The following is a 22,037-nucleotide window of genomic DNA, read 5'->3' as shown; positions in this document are numbered from 1 at the left end:
ACAAAGACCTGCTGCCTGACAACTATCTACTTGTTTCATGGGGAAAACATGATCAAAGTAAAAAATGAAAATCAAACAAGATACAAGCTCAAGATACATTGCTTACATGATTACTGTACAGGTAATGGACCACACATAATAGATTGGCATTCTGTTTGGTTTACAGGTAAAGCCTGCAAAGATGACTGCAAGTCTCCAACAAATGTAATGAGTTCTTAAAATAATGTAATCCTGTCCTTTATTACAAATACTGTCATATACATTTCAATACCCAAGGCTTATACATTATCTAGTTATGTAAGCATTCTCTGCATGGCAACAACAGAAAGCTTTCAATGTTGGCAATTCTTTAACAGTATGCTTATTAAAGCTTACTTGCATTTTACAATCTCAGACAAGCTTACCTGATGGTCATTAAAGCATTGCTACTTAAACACAGAGCAGCAGGCACTTTTTGAGTAATAATAAGCATAAATCAACAGTATAAAAATATGACAGAAACCAGAACATTCTTCAAAATCAAGGACAGAATAAAAGTAGCATTTGTATCTACCTAGGATGGGGGGATACTATGCACATTTACACTGCATAACTGCTCCTTGCCTTGCTTGGACACATCCAGAGTCACTGCATGGGGGAGTGGGGTGCAACAAATATGTCACAATTTGAAATGTCTCTGGCTGTCTGTGACGGCCCTGACACATTTGACATACCTCTCAACCTCAGAACAAGAAATATGGACAGAGCCATACATAGAAGTGCGACAAAGGCCCAAAAATAAGGACAATTTTTAAATATTGCTCTTATAAACTTAGAAAGATAATAGAACAGTAGGTCTTGCATTAGTATGAATTTTCTGAAATGTACGAAATCTGAAACTCAAATGTCTGTCATTATTTTCTAACTTCAGTCTTTAATGATTTGCCACTAATTTGCCACAAAAACACAATTTTATGAAAAATGGACCAAAAATGTGATGCAAAAATATAAAATAGCCATACAATACAGCTGGGAACCTGTCAAAGAAGGGACACTTTTTGAATATTAGTACTGCTAACTTGAGCAGCTGACAAAATAAAATAATCTATAAGCATTTCTGAAATAATAGTAATCTATAACTCTGAATATTACAGTTATTTCTTAATTGTAAGCCCTCCATGTTTAGGGGAAAAGCAAAATTTTGAGCCAAAATCGGGGACAGTTGAGAGGTTTGGATATGCCTAATTCTATAAAGCAATTTAGTATGACTCTGCCCTTGAGTAGCATCTTACCCTCACCAAGAATGATGCCACAGTATAAAGACAAAATGATCAATTTTAACAATTGGCTAAAGTATTGGTGTCATTCAAAGGGGATCCAGCGTCTGTCAGCCTGGGATGACATGCTAGACAAGCCACGTTGCTTCGCTAGGGATGGCTTGCACCTGTTACCCCTGGGCTTTCGAATATTGGCTAAGGCTCTTGCCACCCCCATAGTGCCTTTTTTAGGCAAGTCTGAAAAGACAAACCCAGCTCCATAGACAACACAAGGAAAAAGAAACTAAGGGTAATGCTGCTCAATGCCAGAAGTCTAAACCTTAAGATGCATGCACTCAAGGCTCTCCTCAGTATGGAGAATATCAATTATCAATATCTGTGCAGTAACAGAAACCTAGTTCAAGGCTCCCGAGAGCACCCCAGCACTACCAGGTTATACCTCATACCATGCTTTTTGGCCCCAAAACTCGGACCGAACCACAAAAGGAGGGGGAGTATCCATATTCATCAAAGATACCCACACCTCCAGGTTAGTGGCACTGCATAAAGCATTGGAGACCATCCATGTGCAACTAACAGTGAGCAAAACTGCCTTTCAGTTTGTAGCCTGCTACAGACCACCCTCCCAAATTCAGGAACCCCACTCAGCTTTCCTGAGAACACTGGAGAATATGAAGGTCTCTCCAAACATTATCATATTGGGTGACTTCAACTACCCAAACATAAACTGGGAGCACTACTCAAGCCCCAACACCCTCGCCCAACGCTTCCTAGAATATTTAAACTCAAATGTTATGGAACAACTGGGCAACACTCCCACAAGAGGGGAAAACATATTGGACCTGATCATCACCAACATGGGGACTCTATGTTCCATACCAGAGGTATACCCCTCATTTGTAACATCTGACCATAAATTAATCTCACTGGACATCCATATCCCATCCCCACCCCCAGCCAAGGAAACCACGGTGAAGAACTTCTCAAAAGCAAACTTCACACTTCTCAAAACCGAGGTGGAATCCTTCAAAGCCCCCGGGCCAGTGGAAAATATGGCCCAAACCGCAGAATCCTTTACAAACACATTCTATGGACACCTACAGGAATGCATGGATTGTGCTATCCAAAATAAAACCAAGACTCACTCCTCCAAAGGCAGGAGACCTGTCTGGTGGACCCCAGCCATAAATAAGCTATACAACAGAAGAAGGAAGCTACTACATGATAGAGCAAAATCCCAAAAAGGGAAGGCATCTCTGATCAGTACTAGCAAGAAACTACAATCCTTCATAAAATTATCTAAGGCCAGCTTTGAAAGAAAAATTGCACAAGACGCTAAAGATAATCACAAGGCCTTCTTTAGTTATGTCAGGAACCTAGGTGGCAACTCCCAGATATGCTCTGAGTTAGTGCAAAATGACAAAAAATACACTGAACCCACAGGCATTGCCAACATCCTGGCAGACAAGTTCAGTGCAAACTTCTCCCCCCCTTCCCCCCCAAAAGAGCAAATGTCTATCCCAACATTGTGTAGCCTCCCTGACATCACAGATGCACAGGTGAGAGCTGCCCTCTCCAAAGCAAAAAACACAGCATCAATGGGACCGGAACGTGTCCCAGGCTGCATCTTACATGAGCTCCAAGAAGAACTGAACCCTCACATAAAGTCACTGTTCAATCTCAGCCTTACTACAGGATATGTACCCAAGGAATGGCATACAGCAACAGTGGTCCCACTCCACAAAGGTGGTGCCACAACAGACCCCGGAAACTATTGCCCTATAAGCCTGACTAGCCTGGTCTGCAAAGCTATGGAGTGTATCATCATGGAACTCATAAACAAAGACACTGGGAACCTCCAAACACTGGATTCTACCCAATTCGGCTTTGTTAAGGGCAGATCTTGCCTCTTGAACCTGGTCGACTTCTTTGAAACAGTCACCAAGGCCATAGATGAAGGAAAGGTAGTCAACACAGCCTACCTGGACCTCGCAAAAGCCATTGACACAATACCCCACTCGGGCAACATAAATAAGCTCACCAGCTTAAATATCAACCCCTATGTCACAAGATGGATTGCAAACTGGCTCAGGGATAGAACCCACATGGTCAGAATTGCAGGTGCCATGTCAGACTCTAAACCAGTTACAAGTGGCGTCCCACAAGCCTCAGTCCTGGGACCTCTCTTGTTCGGTATATATTTCCCTGAGGTACAGGCTAACACAGGAGGACTATGGTGGACCAAGTTCGCAGATGACTGCAAACTGGGTGCCATAATCGACTCACTGACTGACACAAGCATCCTCCAAAAGGGTCTCACAGAGACGGATAACTGGTGCCAGAGCCATGGCCTAAAGCTAAATGCCAAAAAGTGCATAGTCATTCCCTTTGGGAAAAACAAAGTGCCCACAAATTACCACATAGGTGGTAATCCATTAAGTACGGAAGAAGTAATTAGGGATTTGGGGACCCAAGTAGATAGCAATCTCTCCTTTGACAATCACGTTGCCAAAGTGGTTAGAAAGACCTTCTATATAGCCCACCTTATCACGGAAGGGTTCACATCTAGATCAAGAGAGGTCATTGTACCCCTCTACTCATCACTCATCAGGCCCATAATTGAATACAATGCCCCATTTGGGATGTACCTTACCCGACACCTGCAGCAACTGGAAAGACCCCCAAAGGTACCTCACCAAGAGGATCAAGAAACTCAAACAGATGCCCTATGCAGTTAGGCTAAAGAAACTCCAGCTCTACTCAGTTGCTTACCACCTACTCAGAGGCGATCTGTGCCTGACGTATAAAGCCATGTCCAAACCAGAATTAATGGACATGCTCCACCTCAGGAAATCCAAATCCCTTAGAGCTACACGCTCCAGGGACTTAAACCTCAGCACAAAAATAAATAGGACATGCTGGAGGGACAGATTCATATCCCAGAGGTTCCCCTCACTCTTGAACAAAATCCCAATCCATGTTAGTCAGAGCCCCTCAATGACCCTCTTCAAGAGAAATCTTGACGAGTGGATGGGAGATCGTAGGTTAACCCCTGGGATCTCTTCTGTGTCCCTACTAGACAGAGGCACAGTAAACTAATCAAAAAGGGTGGCAAAAGCCAAACACACTCTGGCTAGGCTTATAAATGCCCTAGGGCAGATAGCCTAGAATCAACCTATGAACCTATTTGCACGTACCTCTCGACCTGTTAATGCAGGAAATCTGAACAAGGCCAAATATACTGGGGGAACATATAAACAGTACTATAAATTGTTGTATAAACTGAGACAATTGATAGAATAACAGGTCTTGCTTTAGCATGCATTTTTCTGAAGGTTATGAAGTCTGAAACTCAGTGTCTGACATTATTTAGTGACTTAATTCCTAAATTATTTGCCAGAAAACCACACATTTTATATGGAACAAACCAAAAATAAGAAGCAAAAATCTATTAATTCTGTGAAAATCTGGACAGTTGAGAGGTATAGTTCAGCTGGGGCTGTCTTTGAGTTTGCCGTCCTTCCCCCTCACAAAATCATGGTCGAATGGAGCCTCCACCCTGCAGTCATTCCAATGAACCATTACTTGGCTATTTCACCCCATTTACCATAAACACTAATGTGCATACTGCTTTACTTCTACAATGATGTGGACTTCATTTGAAAGTTTTATTTTGCATTTTACAGCACAAACACTAACACATCTGCTAAATAAAGCAGTGCAATCTCACAATGAAAATAGACTTTGCATTAAAACTTCAATGCCCTTGAAACTCACATTCATTGAAACCCACATTCAAAGAAAATACATTTTGCCAGTGGCAGATAAAGATGAACTTTGGGAATCATAGGCCCCTTGTACATGAAACATACACATACACCTTCCTGATTGTATTAAATTATATTCCTTGTACAATATAGTACAGTTGTTAGAGGGCGTTTTAAATTTGTTTTGAACATTTTTCCAGTAAACAATAAAAAAAATGCATGCACCAATAATGACAAAACAGCCCAATTCAGAATATTTCTATCGTAAAAGTCTAGTCAAACTTCTACAGTCCACCAGTATCAGTAAATATGCACAATCTCTGAAGAAGTAAAAGTCATCTAAATAATTCCACATTAAAGAAATCTGTAACTAATGAAGAGGCTGCTGCTAGCAAACAACATTATATTTCATTGTTTCATCTGCAAATAAAATGCCTGTTGCCTTTGAGGAATAAATTGCCTAAGTTGCATTAAAAAATGATAAGCTAGTAATATTGTAATAGGGAATGGGTGGCAACCTGATAACAGGTTCATAGTTATTAGGTATCTTCACCAAAAAGGACTATAGCATCCTTCCCCTTTACAATACAGCACAGTATGAGTAATTCATTTAACTATTGTGGGAGTAGAACCGACAGGCTTTTGCATCAAAAGCAAGCACACTACCTACTGTGCTATTAACAACGTAAGCAGACTTGGCATAAGCAGCACTAAACCTTTGTTCCTCTGCAGCTCTCAGCTTCTTGTAAAATGTACTTGACACACAGCTGCATCTCTAAACTTTACAGCACAGGAAATCTGAAAAAATCCAAAATTTGGGGGGGGGGGGGGGCAAAAGACCAAAACATAGGGACACATTTTAAACATTGCTTGTATAATGTTGGAAAGTTGTTATAATAAAATGATGTGTTACCACCATACATTTCACTGCCAAATATTGAACCAAGGACCCTGTGCAAAACAGTCAGAGCAACATACCACTATGCCAAATCATCTGTTTTATGAAAGAAAGGAAGACTGAAACTTAAATGGCTACCATTTAGTGAATTCAGTTCTCGCCATAGCTGTCAACATCTTAGCACAAAACACCTGAACAAAGCTAATAATGGGGGAATACAGCCCCCAAACATATTCAGTGAGTTAAGTTATCACAATAGCTCTCAACCTTGGCACAAAAAACCTGAACAAAGTCAATAATGGGGGAATACAGTCCAAATAATAGGGACAAATATCCATTGACGGCACCAGAGCAAACCCATAAAAACACAGGGAGTACATGCAGACTCCACACAGAAGGCACCCCAGGCAAGAATCAAACCAGACAACCTGTTGCTGACAGGCAACAATGCTACCACTGCACAACTGCACTACTGGCTGTGCTTAGTAAGAAAAATACAGAAACCACAGATTTTATGAGGAACAGAACAAATATGAGGCAAAAATCTGCAAATGTTTTACAAATGGTGGTGGGTAGGGACTTCAGGTTCTTGTCACTTGGGCCCAAGGTACAGGGTTTAAGCCTTATTCTCTACCCACCACCATATAGCAACTGGGGCATTTCACACACACACCTTACCTGCAAATCCTCCATGGAAACTATGTCTGATTCTGCAGTATCAATTCATGGCAGCTAAGTCCCCGTACACACTCCTCCATGAGCAATAGTGATTCATGGCAGATAAGTCCAATATGTGAAGCAGCTACATCCCATACACACACACCATTGAGCAGCAGTGATTCTGTACATGGCAGCTAGTCCCATGGTGATTCTACAGCAGTCTGATGATCACCTGTCTTTGTCCTCCATAACAGCCTGCCCATAAAGGCTTTCTAGGTCTCCCTGTGAGATGTTAGAAGGCTGGAGGCTCCAGCCTGCGGGTGATGCAGTCTGGTGTTCTTCCAGTACTGCACAGACCTCTAGGCTGGCAGGGTGGAGTTCCCTGCCTTCCCTATCTGGACTGCCTAACAGAGCAGTCTGGAGCTCAGGAATGAAGCACACATGTGTGCGTGTAGTTCTGGACAGCATAACACAGCATTCAGGAACTAAGCACACATGCGTGGAGTTAGGACTTTGTGCAATTTTGGTTTACTTTTATTTTTTTATTTTCTGCAGTGGGGGAATTTATTTTATTCTTCTTACAGGTGGGGGGGGGTGCAGTCCTATAGCACGGGCCGCCCCTGTGTAGCTGACATGCATAGTAGTTGGCACTGCAGTTCTCTGAACATGGCCCTGTCAAACACAGCACTGTACCTAGCCCACTACAGCACGACAGCTGGGAGTAAGTGCTGGCCAAATCCTGACAGTATTAACCACATGTATGCATAGCTCATTGACTCCTGCATATTGTCGACATGCACCAAGTTTTCATGTGTATTGAGACAGCCCTGGCAATGTGTGCACTGCTGTTATTTCCCTGCAAACATACATGTTACTGCATTTCTGTAGGAATGTGGGCGGGCACCTGTCAACTGTACATATTTGCACAGAATGTGCTGATATTTGCTTTACATTTTGGTTCCATTTAGCATACTATCATGCCCTGTCTTGGGGACTAGAAGCATATTACTAAAGATCACAGGTCAGACTGTAATGGCATACATTTGAGTTTCACACTTCTTACCCTTCAGAGCCTTACTGCAACTGCAAGACCTGATGTGCTATCACTTTGTAAGTCTGTAGGGTGGGATTTCATCATTGTCACCATTTGTAGGCTTTTGCCAGACATTTCTCTATGGGTTTCTACAGCTGACTTGCTGGGTGAGGCTGAGGGGTGAGTATGGGACACCCACACTGACATTCATGCCTGTGACCTATGACCCCCCAGTTAGTTTGCCCCCCACATATACTACAGTGGGATTTGTCACCTTGGGTACTACTGCATAGTATGGGGAGGTCAGTATTGGGTAAACATTCCTAGTGTCCCACATAGCTGTCAGTAGTCTGCTGCTATCCCATTAGTCCACCCAATTCCCTTCCATGCATGCAGCAATACCATAGATATGCTACCAGAACATACTAATACATTAATTTATTGTTAAGAATACTGACATACCTTATGCCTGCAGCAGTTGTGTGGATAATGCTTGAGGGCTGCCTATGTCAGATGCATGCAGTACACTGCCTATACATGGTAAGTTACAGGTAGCGTGATGTGTGCATCATCCATTTTACTGTGTGTGCGAGTTGGAGAGAAGTGTCAGTCCCTGCGTTCCTACAGTGTCAGTGTGTGTGCTATGTGTTGCTTCTTTGCCAAGGCCAGGCCATACTAGGCATGCCTCCATCTGCCTACAGGAGCTGGCTCAGGGGTTTACTCCTCCGAGTCCCTCTGTGCCTGTCAGGACCTTGGCAATGGTGAGGGGCTGTGTGTCCCTTCCCCATGCTGTTCCTGCTGCAGCTGTTTCCACAGGATCATATTGTGTAGCAAGACGCATACTATGAACATGTGTGCACTTGTGACTGGAGAGTACTGCAAGGCTCCACCAGATATGTCAAGGCAGTGGAACCATGACTTGAGCATCCTGGGCACACACTCTATAATGATCTTGGTTTGTGCATGTGCCTCATTATGGCATTCTTGAGTGCATGTGTGTGCATTTCTAATGGGTCACATAATCCACGGCTCCAGTGCATAGCCATCATCCCCCACCAGATGGCCATACGGGATGTCCCCCCTGGAAAATCCCTGATTCAGCTGTGAGGAATGCCAGATGTGGGAGTCGTGATAGCATCCAGGGCTGCCAGCACACACATTCATGATAATGCCCTGGGTTTTGCACATGACCTGGCAGTTGGTGGAGTGGAAGCTCTTGCAGTTTATATAGACCTTACCCTGCTCACTGGGTGGTGTTTTGATGTGGATGTGCATGCAGTCTATGGCACCGAGTACCTCTGGGTAGTCTGCTATACAGTGGAAGAGGCGCATATTGCTGGTTCACTGCTCACAGGTGCTGGGGAAGTAAATGTGCTCATCGGCATATGATACCATGGCATCCAGGAACTGGTGGAGTACCCTGGATGTAGATGCCTGAGAGACCCCCATGATGTCCCCAATAGGTCTTAGGAACATACCTGTGGTTAGTATTCCTAAGGCTACACATACATTGGTATCCACTGGGATGGGTACCCCTCTGTTGGCTTTGGGTCTGAGGTGAGGCTGGCACAGCTCGATGAGTTGTTGAAGTATGTCCTTGTCAACCCTGTAGCATTTTACAATCTCCAGATCATGTAGCTCCTGGTAGGTTACCCTGGGTATGAATACTCTTCTCCTCCTCCTCAGTCTGAGGCGGTTGTCAGCATTATCCTCCTCACCACCCTCAGCCTCTAGCACATACTGATGTATCAAAGTGACAGCAGCCCCTAACATTTTGTCGGTTAAAATTCCCCTGAGTGTGTACACCAACGGTGCAGAGTTTGTGGGAAAAACCAGACTGAAAGGTGTTTGCACAATTTACACTGTTGTGCTGCAGATGCTGTCTTTATGATTGGCTGGCTATAATACATTCCACCTGCTTGCTATTTTATTTGTACTTGATTGCTTTTATTCTGCTATTTCCCTTTTTTTCCCCTACCATTTCTGCCCCTTTTAAGCCCCGAGGTGCACCGTGCAAACCCGATGCCCGAATGAAAACAGTCCTGCTATTTCTGTTTTTTTTTTTTTAGACCCCCGTGCACACTGCGCAAACCTGTTTAGCTAAAGTAAACACTTTGTAGTAGAAATGGCCCTCCCCTGGATGCAAACACAGTCTTCATTTCATGGAATAAGTCAATTCAGCCTCGGACACATCCCCTTGCTTAGCTGTGCTTAGCTAAGCTCAAATGGGAGCCATGGAGCTCCAATGTGCTTAGACCAAGCATGACACACTCCCTTTTCATGTTAGCTAATTCTCCTGCTTACACCACTGCATTACAGCTCCTACACAGGTGCAGCCAAAGAATGGTCTCCCATTTACTGATTCAGTAAAATTTGCCCATTTGCATACACCACTACCTTAGTCCCTGGTTACACCACTACACCAAAGCCTTCCTCCTTAGCAACCAGTGTTACCTGTTGATGTGTGCATGACACACTCCCTTTTCATGTTAGCTAATTCTCCTGCTTACACCACTGCATTACAGCTCCTACACAGGTGCAGCCAAAGAATGGTCTCCCATTTACTGATTCAGTAAAATTTGCCCATTTGCATACACCACTACCTTAGTCCCTGGTTACACCACTACACCAAAGCCTTCCTCCTTAGCAACCAGTGTTACCTGTTATTGCTTTGATTCTGCATGCCATATACTGTAATGGCAGAATGCAGATTTCTGTTAAAACTTTCTTTTCACATTTTTTTTATTTTCGGCATGATCCTGTTTGTGCGCCGCTGCCCTATGTGTAAACAGCCAAAATTGGCCAAAAAAATAAACTTTAATTTTTATAATTTTGCAAATATTTTCCATGCCAGTGGCCATGTTTTTGGCCATTGGCATGCCTAATTATTATAATACATGCTTTACTTTGAGCTGTCCTGCCCCTGTTTTAATTTTTGCAGAAATGTATTCGGTTAGTAGCAGAATACATTTCTGCAGCGGACACTATTCTGGCACGGATGCCTGCCTGCTTGCTGAATCACTAGTTTACCTTATGTGCATGTTTTTCACCAGCAAATGAGGTAATTAGCATTATTCAGTGGTGTTCAGTCAGGCTCATGCATGCCCACAGCTTGGTTTATTGAATCGCACAGGCTCTGAACTCCGTGTTCGGGCTATGCCACTATTCAGACATGGGATTTTAGTTTACTGAATCTCAAGGCCTGTTTTGGGTTATCAGTATTATTAACTCACACTTACATTGCTGGAATATGTTTCCTGTGGGTGGTTATGAAGAAATAATTGCGTTTTACTGAAGCTGGGAGTTTCAACAGCTAGACAAAGATTGCTGTCATAGAAAAGAAAACTGTGTTTTAATGTGTATGAGCTCATGGTAATCTCAGTACAGATTAACCAGATGTAGTCACTTTTTTAAGTGTAATTCAAAGTATACTTCTTCAAAGTACATGCCTGTTCAACAGGAAATAAACATATTTGTTGCTGACAATAGATATGTTGGTGCTTCTGTACAAATAAATATCCATAATTTATTTTCTACACGAATATCAAAACTCTGCTATTTATATAATGCATTTCCATACAAGAAATATAAAGATAACATCATCACAGTGTTATGGTTCTAACATGCTATTGAGACTGTTATCTATCCCTCCTTTCTTAAGTTCTGTTTCACCCACTTCATCACCTCAAAACCAAAGCAAACTAAACTGAGTGGACAAAGCAGCAGTACTTAATAAGATGTTGTACTTGGTTCCAGTTAATTATAACTGTGGTAGTTTAAAATGATTCATTGCTAGTCTAAATGTAGTGCAATTATCACATAATAATGTGAAAAGTCTGCTATTAGGTTACTTTGGTGATATAAACGTGTTTTTTAATTAATTTTATTATTAATCCAGATATATTTAGGCCATAGTTGACTGTGCTCCAAGTACTACAAATACATGAAAGGCTTATTTTTTATGAAGACAATTTAAATAAATAAGGAATAGCTGGTATCCAGATGACATGTAGCTTTTTATTTGTCTGTCTGTCTGTTCCTTTTTTATGCCCATGCAGTGCGTTACTCCACTGGATACTGCTAATGGATTGAATGGGGCTTCAGTTCTGCTTATTCCTACAAGATGGGAAAGAAAAAAGTGAATAAGATGTATCCCAATGTCTTTTAGCTAGGAAATTAATGAAAGATGGATCATTAAAATTCCACCAAGGGAAAGTGTCTTTATGATGAGAAAAAGCAGGTAAAATGTTATGAAATGTTAAAAGATGCCTGTAACTCCAAATTTGCTTGGCTGAATGAGCCTTGTAATCTGAATAAAATTTTACTCTACAAGGATAAAGTGACCACTGTGAAAACAAGGTGGTCACTCATTTACTCCAATGTGAGTACTAGTGGTGCAGGTAAATTTAGGGAAGATGTGGTGGTAGAGGGATGTCAATGTATATTTGTGTGTGGTTCTGCCTGGGTAGTTGCACTGAAGTGATTTGGTAGGGAGTCATGAGTGTGGTTCTGTTTTTAACTTGGAGCATTCATGTGGATGAATGAGTGAGTATTTCTTATAGGTTCATAGGTTATAGGTTCATAGGTTGGTACTGGGCTATCTGGCCGAAGGCATATATTAGCCCAGCCACATTGTGCAGTATTCACCGCCCCTTTAATACTTCCCTAGACCCTTGTACTAGCAGCTAGTACCCTTGGCCCCTATCTAGTAGTGCTGTTGGTGTGATCCCCGGTGTGAACTTTCTGTTACCCATCCACTCATCAAGGTTCCTCTTGAAGAGTGATTGTGAGGGGCTCTGTCTTATGTAGATCGGGACCCTGTTCCATAGTAAGGGAAGTCTCTGCAAAGGGAATCTATCCCTCGAGCATGTTCTATTCATTGTTGTGTTGAGGTTTATATCCCTAGAACATGTAGCTCAAGTAGATTTGGTTTTGCTAGGATGGAGCATGTTCAACAATTCTAGGTTGGACATGGCTCTGTACGTTAGACAGAGATCGCCTCTGAGAAAGTGGTATGCAACAGAGAACAGTCTTAGCTTTTTCAATCGTGCTGCATAGGGCAACTATTTGAGGCCAATACTCCTCTTGGTTAGGTACCTTTGTGGTCTCTCCAGCTGCTGGAGATGTCTTTGAGTGTGAATGAGTGTGGAAGGCTTGTTGATGAATGAACATATGTGAGCATGTGGGAAAGAGAATATCTGGAAGTGTGTGTGTGTGTGTGTGTGTGTGTGTGTGTGTGTGTGTGTGTGTGTGTGTGTGTGTGTGTGTGTGTGTGTGTGTGTGTGTGTGTGTGAGTTGTGTGGTTGGGAGTGGACATAATTGTTAAGTTGTTTACCACACATTCAAAAAGTACATGGTTGAATTTTCACTTAGGGGAAATTAGCTAGGCTTGATATGGTCTATAAAGACAGCCAACCTAGCATTTAACCATGAACATGTGTGTGTGTGTGTTTGTGCGTGTGTGTGCGTGTGTGTGCGTGTGGGGGGGGGGGTCTGCCTGGGTAGTTGCACTGAAGTGATTTGGTAGGGAGTCATGAGTGTGGCTCTGTTTCTATCTTGGAGCATTCATGTGGATGAATGAGTGAGTATTTCTTTGAGTTTGAATGAGTGTGGAAGGCTTGTTGGTGAATGAGTAGAAGTGAACATGTGGGAAAGAGAATATCTGTGAGTGTGTGTGTATCTGAGTTTTGTGGTTGAGAGTGGGCATAATTGTTAATTTGTTTACCACATATTCAAAAAGTACATGATTGAATTTTCACTTAGGGGAAATTAGCTAGACTTAATATGGTCCACAAAGACAGCTAACCTAGCATTTAACCATGAACTTGTGTGTGTGTGTGTGTGTGTGTGTGTGTGTGTGTGTGTGTGTGTGTGTGTGTGTGTGTGTGTGTGTGTGTGTGTGTGTCTGTGTAAAACTGGGTAGTTGGACTGACAGAGTTAGGCACAGAATTATGACTCTGGTTGTGTGTCTGTGCTGTAGTGTGCCTGTGGGTAAATGGGTGGGTATGAGTGAGTGTGGAAGGCTTATTTGTGAATGAGTGGAAGTGAGAGTGAAGGTGGAGAATTTCTAGGAGACTGTATGCATGTGGGGCATGTATATGTGTGAGATGTATTGTGTGTGTACGTGTGTGCATGTATATGTGCGTGTATATATTTGTATTTGTTTGTGTGAGTGAGTGTGCAGGGGTACCTTTACTAATAGAATGCAATGGCTGCTAGGGAGAACACCAGTGTGGTCAGGTCTGACAGAGCAGTGTTCAAAGTATCTGCTTCAAAATCTGTACAGTCTCATCTATGACAAATATTATCATTCAGTCAGTATTCATAATCAATTTGTACTGAGCATAAGCAATCCGATAAAGGATGTTGTTTTTCTCCAGAAAAATGAAATACAATTTAACTGAGATATATATATATATATATATATATATATATATATATATATATATATATATATATATGCATACATACATACACAAAAAGATAAGCACAGAAAATGAAAAAGCATCTTAGTGGCAGTCCAAAATAGGGCCTATACAATGCAAGAAATAGAGAGAACAAGTAGTTAAAAAACAGAACCGTTGTGAATACATTTTAGATGTACAGATTACAAATGGAGCTACATTTTGGAGAATATAAATTCTTTCATAAAGAGAAGTGCATAAGTCTCAGTGATTTCTAAGTACTATGCTGTTTTACATGTTTTCATAATCTTTCAAAACCTGACTGATTAATGCTTTTCCGAGCATTGCATACATACACAGATAACTAATATACTAATTATGATAGCTTCTTCATTGGCATACAGGGGGGAAATGAGAGTATACATAGACATTTTCTGTAAACAAATTGCTACAATAAACATTGTGTATGAGTTAGTGTCTATAATCTTTATTTAATGCTTGTTATGTCTTGATGAAAATTCTAAAACATAAATAAGAATACAAGAGAGGGATTATATCAAACATGTTCAGATAGAATTTTACACTGAGGAATACTGGGTTTCAGTCATATCCTATTATAAATATAATAAAGCAAAAACATTTTAAGGAACAGAATCTGATTGCCGTATAACTTGTGAATACAGTGTGGGCTATGGCATTTTCTTCTATGTAGATATCTATACATACAAGGACCATTGATTTGAAATGGACTATGTATTTGAGAATGTTTGATGGATAGTAAACTCTGATATTAAATGAAGGTGTTGAAAATGTGAATATATTGGCCTGGATTCAAAAAACCTACATGATTCGGTTATGCTGTGGTTGCATTGTTGTGCTAAGATTCCTACTTAAGTTTTAGAATTTTCATCATGACATAACAAGCATTAAAGAAATATTATAGACGCTAACTCCCTCACCAGGATAATCCAGGGCCTCAAACATCTACCATACACAGATAGGTTAAAAGCCCCATCTGTCTACTCAGTTTCATACAGACTCCTCATTAATGACCTCTGTCTGCCATACAAGGTGTTCTTGGACCCCATCTTGATGGGACTGCGACATATCCGCAAGTCAAGTTCTACTCGAATAACCCACATGCGCAGCCTCAACCTGGTCTGTGACATCAACAAGACTTGTTGGCAACACAGATTTGTGTCCCAGAGACTCCTCCATCTATGGAATAGAATACCTGTCCACATAAAGCAGAGTACTTCTTTACCCTTTTTATGCACAACCTGGATAACTGGATGGGAAACAGAAAATATACCCCTGGGATTACAGCCATGTCCCTGCTGAACAGGGACATTGGGTGCTGATTTGTCTAAACATGGGATAAACTCTTGGCTAGGCTTATAAGGGCCTCAGGGTCAATAGCCTAGTAACCTCCAATGATCCTATGATCCTATGACAGCTTGCCAGTTTGTATTTAGTAAACAAAAGTTTTTGAAATACAGCCAAAGCAACTAGAAAGGAAAGAAGGAATGTTCGGGGATGCTGCTTCTCTTCTGCATGTGTATGTGCAACAGGCTCAAGTCTATGCTGCTGCTGACAGATCCTGGCCTCGTCGGAGGAGGGTATTTAGACTCAGTTTAACTTTTCATAGTTTGCATGAATTAGAAACAGTATAGCACTACCAGGTGGATAGAGACATATTTCAAGAGCTCTACAATCTCTGTTGCCCTTGCCAGAGACCAAGGGCAAACAGAAGGGAAACCATACCAGTGGAGATCAAGGTTTGTGCAGCACTTAAAATTTTAGTTACAGAAACCTTTCAAAGACCCACAGGGGGCATTCTGGGGGTGTCACATGCATAAGTATCCAGGATTCTACACCAATTCCTGAATCCTAAGCTACAGCATGCCAGTGGTTATAAATATTTCCCCCATAACCCCAAGGACAGAGCTAGGACTATGCTGAAAGTCTACATATAGCACACTTCAATGAAGTCATGTGTGCAATAGACTACTCACATTGAGATTAAATCACTACCCAGGGAACAGAGAAGAGTTTACATCAACAGAAAGGGGTTACAATACCTTAACTGTTAGGTCTTATGTAATGCTAGGGCTATCATCCTGAATGTGTGTGCTGGCAACCCTGGCAGTTACCATGACTCCCATATCTTGCACACCTCACAGCTCTATCAGAGGTTTTCCAGGGGTGATTACCCTCAAGACAATTCATTGGCGATGCAGGGTATACATTGGATCCATGGCTGATGACATCCATCAGAAATGCACACACACCCACAGAGGAACACTATAATGAGGCACATGCCCAAACAAGGAACATCATAGAGTGTTTGTTTGGGCAGATGAAGTTTAGTTTCATGGCTAGATACATCAGGAAAGTCTGCAGTATGATTACAGTACTTGTGCAAAAATTATTGCAGTATGTGCTATCCTACACAATGTCATCCTGCAAAAACAGCTGCAGGAGGAACACTAAGAGGTAGGAACAAAGATTCTACCATCACTGGTAAGTCACTGCATCCAAATGCAGGTGAGGAATCAGAGGGGGAACCCCAAGATGCTCTGAGTATGGGTGGATGTAGGCATGCACAGTATTCCCTCACCATGACCAAGAGGCAACAGATATGCTGACTGTGAAGACTAGTAGAAATGGGTGAAGGCTGCCAGCTGAGCCAGATAGAACCGTGCAGATAATTCAATCCTTTGTAAATATGAATGCTGAACTTAAAACAATGTGGCAACATTGCCATCTGCTGTAAAGAAAGCTAAGTCAAACATTTCTTGTTGGTCCTTTGAAATTAAAATTATTTCATCACTGCCTTTGATGTTTTACAAGTCGGCTCCAGTCCAGCTAGATGAAGGCTTCCTGCCTATTGTTTTAAGGCTAAAGTTAATGACCAGAATTTACATGTTGAATGTCCTTTATTGCTCTAAGTGTAAAAGAATGTAAATGCAGTTTCTCTCAGCCTGGGAACTCCAGGAAGTGTAAAAAAATGATGTAATATTTTAGCAGAACTGCAGTTTCAATTTAAACAGTGAGAAACAGAGATTATGAAGCATTTTTGTCTGGAAATACAACTCAGCACTGCCTTATGCTCTCTTTATGTAAGTAGCATGTTAGAACTGTGTATTCTCCTAGAAGTAGCTAGGAATTAGAAAAGATTAGACTAAGTGTTTTTCTGCTTACATTGAAATAGGTATAGTCCCAAGAGGACTGCGAGTCCTCAAAATGCCATCTTATGGAAATGCATACCCAGAACTTCTAAAACGCTGGCAACAACTCAATTTAAAGTTAAGTCTTGATTATATGTCTTTAATGAACGATTTTTTCTCACAAACGGAGAGTGACCTGAAAACAGAGATAATCAATATAGAGAATACCTTAATGGAGCTTCCTTGTTTTTCCAGAATGTTATCTGTCTATCAAAAAATGCTTGATAGATTACAGCAATTGGATGATAGGTTAGAAGCTACCAAGAAACGCAAAATTCTAAGAGACATTATGGACTTCCAGAAAGGCCATATATTCTCTTGGCCTAAAGTAGATGAAGCTAAAAATATTAATTTCAATGTCCATAAAAATCTACATACGCAAGGGGTGGATGCCCTTTTGATAAATGGAACTGGTACTTCTAATTTTCTTACTGTCTCTTTATGCTCTATACATGAACCTGTTGCATCTGTGAATGACACGCCCTTAATTCCATCTACTTCGGCCGTGATGATGTCAGCAGACACAAACTTGAATGTACAACATATGGATCCCGTAGAAGAAAATAAAGGGAGTACAAAAAAGGTTCAACAACTTACTTTGAATGTATCAATGCTGGGGACACAAAAGCGTTTTCAATTGAAACACCCGGAAAAGATTCAAGAGCAGAGTGCTGCACGTGGCAGATCTTTACAAAGGCAACACCCAAATGGGAACAAATGCAAGAACGAGAGCCCATTGAGCTAGAGCAAATTAAGTCGCAGATAATTCAAGGTACTGTAAACCTTTCTGGCACCGTGCTTATGGCACTGTCTTTATCTTTATTACAGAAAGGACTAAACTTTATTCCCTATGCAGCAGATGACATCGTTGCTGCACTCACTCTTTTAAAACAATTTGTGAGAACTGTGAATTAATACTGCTTAAAGGGAATCCATTAGAATCAGATATAGAGTGCAAGAGAAGGAGTACCTTTATACTGTTGAGTATACCTGTTTTAACAGACTTTCACAATGTATTTCAGGTAGACTTAAGAAAGTTTTGTGCAACTAGACCTGTACAGAAAAACTTCAATTTAACTTATGAAGAATCCTTGGCCTTGAAAGCTTTGGCTAACGATAATAACATAGTTATAAAGCAGGCCGACAAGGGAGGTTCAGTGGTTATTATGGATCGTGTTAATTATATACGCTCCATGGAACTGCTATTGGGGGAAGGGAATACTTTTAAATGCATTACAATGCTTCATATTAAAAAATACATTAGTGAGGTAAATATGTTGATTTTTGAGTTACAACTATGTGGAGACATAGACTTGTCCCTATTTAACTACTTCACTGTACCATGTCCCATTACCTCGCAGTTATATGGACTTCCCAAAATACATAAATCACTGAAAAACCCACAGATGAGACCCATAGTGTCTGGAAAGGGCTGGATAACCGAGCCTATCTTGGTATATCTGCAAAGGAAACTAAGTCAGTTTTTGCCCGAGTGCCCTAATATTTTGAAAGATACCACTGATTTTATTTTGAAACTATGACATTGGTATGATACCTTAGCTACAGGAGCTTTATGGTGTAATGATTACTTTTTTATAACATTGGATATAACTTCATTGTTTACAGTAATTCCCAATGAAGATGGTATACAAGCCATTAGGGAATTCTTGGTGCACAAGGGAACTATGTTTGCTAAAGAAAAAGAAACTATATGTTCCTTGTTAGAAATTATCCTGACCAGGACTTTTTTTTGTTCAATGATGATTTTTATCTGCAGTTTAGTTTTACATCAATGGCAGCAGAAATATATCTGCAGTAACTTTAATGTGTTAAACCAGAAGGTTTGTTTATACCAACGTTTTGTTGATGATTGTTTTGTTGTATGGAAGGGTACTAGCCTAGAACTACATGAATATATAGAGTATTTAAATAACACTACGACTTTTTTGAAGTTCAAGATGCAATATTCTGTTAGTAATGCTACATTTTTGGATCTAAACTTACATATTAAGGATGGTGTTATTGAAACCAGCATTCACAAGAAAGAGATACATGCTGAAAGATACTTGAACAGATGCAGTATGCATGCGCCTCATGCTTTTAGAGGGGTTATGTTAGCAGAATTTAGAAGGGCAAGTAAACTTAACACTGATGATTCTTTCTTTCTTCAACAATTGGAAGATATGAAAGCTGAATTTATGTCAAGTGGATATGATCATGCACAAGTGTTAGAATTAAGTAATAAGATTATAACAGAAAGGGGAACCACTGCTAAACCAAATTTCAGGTGGGAACTGATGATCAAATAGCTATTGAAATGTGTAAGCCCAGTATGGAGAAAATTAGATATATTATGACTTTTAATGTGTGGTCACATTATGTAAAACAAATCATAGAGAAGAATTGGTTAATTGTAATGGCCTCTTCTGAAGTGAAGAATGTTGCAGGGGATAGGCCATATTTTTGTTATAGAAACTTGAGAAATCTAAAAAGCAAATTATGCTATAAAGATTTTACTTCTAAGTCAATCCCATCACCAGTTACAGGAATATGTACATTTTGTTGTATGAGTTGTACATGCTGTTCTGATTTATTAGGAAAAGGAAGTGAGACTTTTGAACATCCAATCACTAAGTCAAACTATAATTTTAAGTTGACAGCAAGCTGTACTACTGTCAATGTGGTCTATTTAGCTACCTGTGTGTTGTGCTCTTCATTTTACATGGGCAAAACCACAAGAAAATTGAAAGAGCGCATCATAGAACATAAATCAAATATACGTAGGGGAAATGAGAACAATGCATTATGTAAGCACATATTGTGCACTGATAATTTGCATAAATTTAAGTTCAGGTTAATAGATATAGTCTATAAATCTATTAGGGGAGGTGACTTAAATAATGTGCTTGAAATTAACAAATATGAGTGGATTTTATGCCTGATGGTTGACCCCCCCCCCCCAGTTTAAACAGTGCTGTATCATTAAAACCTATTTTAGTTAAAATACAAAAGAACAAACTTTGATTTTTAAGTTCTATGTGTTTTTAAGTATTTTTTTAATGTTTTTTTAATGTTGTTCTATCACATGATTGGCTGGCTGCAGTCATGTGATGGTTTTGTGTTCCTATTTAAAGTTTTAACTGTTGACGTAAATGGGTTTTAATATTGAGGAAGGGTGTCGACCCAAAAGCTTTGCTTCTTTCATTAAAGTTTTTCTCTTGACGTTGGATATTGTTGCTGCTATTCTCTATTTTACAGCAAGAACTTTGTTTCATTATTGTTTTTCTGTTATGTCAGAACTGTACTACTGTTTTATTTTAAGTATTTCTGTGTGATCTCTGAACTTTTGACTAGCACTGTATAGGAGAAAGTATTGTATTGTCATTTTAATTATTTATTATTAAATATTTTAAAACCTTTTAACTGTGGCTGGTTTGTGTAGAGATAAGTTAAGCTCTAAGAGTACACTGCATTTATATAAGGATCCTGTACCAAGTCATTCTAATAAGCATTGAGACTGTTTAGTCATACTACCAATTGGATAATAATATTGCACAGTAATAATTGGACACACTTTTAAGGGCCTTTGAGTAGCTGATAAATATTAGCTGGGTGGTGGCAGTAATTACTACTGTATAGTTTGGGTAAAAGAGGCACAGCTGGAGAACCTGTGCCAGCCATCCCCAGAAGTGTCGGTGTGGTTGTGTAAACTCTTATCTCAAAGTGTGTGTGTGTGTATGTTAGCTACTTGGGCAGGGACACGAAGCACTGGTGGGATAGAGAGGGTGCTGGAGATTTTAGCTTGCCCAGCTAGGCTGAGATCTGGACCCTATAGCTGTGCCAGTGGGGAGTCCTATTGGAGACCTGGGGAGCAAGGGAGTGACCAGCCCCAGATTGACTGTGGTCTTTGTGTTCTCTTAAGGGAAATTGCACTTTACTGTGTGTATTTGTTATTCTTTCCTCTCACATGAGATGCCCTCTCTGGTGTTAGTAGTGAGAATTGAGGATCCTTGATTGCTGGGCCAGGGCACGGGCATTATATATTAATTGGTGGCAGTGGTTGCGATATCCTCACATATTAATTGGTGGCAGTGGTTGGGATATCCTCACATATTAATTGTTTGGCAGTGGTGAGATATCCACATCACATATTAATTAGTTGGCAAATACTAATTGGCCTGTAGAGGTGTGGGTAGAGTGAATCCTGTATCTTGTGTACAGTGAGCTTTGGAGGTGTTTTGTACTCTAAAACAGCCACATAGTGAATATTCAGAGTTCAGATCACAATTGTTTTATTTCTTTTGTGAGCTTAGTTAGTCAGGGTGAGCAGGCAGCATGTCAGCAGAGGAGTATGGAAAGCTGACAAGGAGCCAGCTGGTGGAGATGTGCCAGGATAGGGGACTGGTGCATGGAAACCTGACTAAGGCAGGCCTGATTGCAGCCTTGGTTACAGCTGCAACAGAAAACAGCAACCAGGAGGACAATCAGCCTGGCAGTGGAGATATAATTCCCTTGGAGAATAGACAGCTCAACCTTTCTGCATTGGACTTAAAAAAGAGACTTGACTTGGAGGCCACACATGTGGAATTAGAAGCAAATGAGAGACTGCAACATTTTCAGGCTGAGGAGAATGAGAAACTATTGCATCTGGAAGCTGAGGAACAAGAGAGGCAGAGGCAGCATGAGAAAGAGATGCTGACTCTTCAACAGAGTCATGGAGGTAATGGGGAAGCTAGTACCTGTACCCCAGAAGCACAACAGGTCAGTAAATTTCTTCCACAGTTTAAAG

Source organism: Protopterus annectens, chromosome 1.part1 (genome assembly GCF_019279795.1).
Source record: "Protopterus annectens isolate FY-2018-M chromosome 1.part1, PAN1.0, whole genome shotgun sequence".
Classification (NCBI taxonomy): Eukaryota; Metazoa; Chordata; order Ceratodontiformes; family Protopteridae; genus Protopterus; species Protopterus annectens.
Note: the sequence above shows the minus strand (reverse complement) of the source record.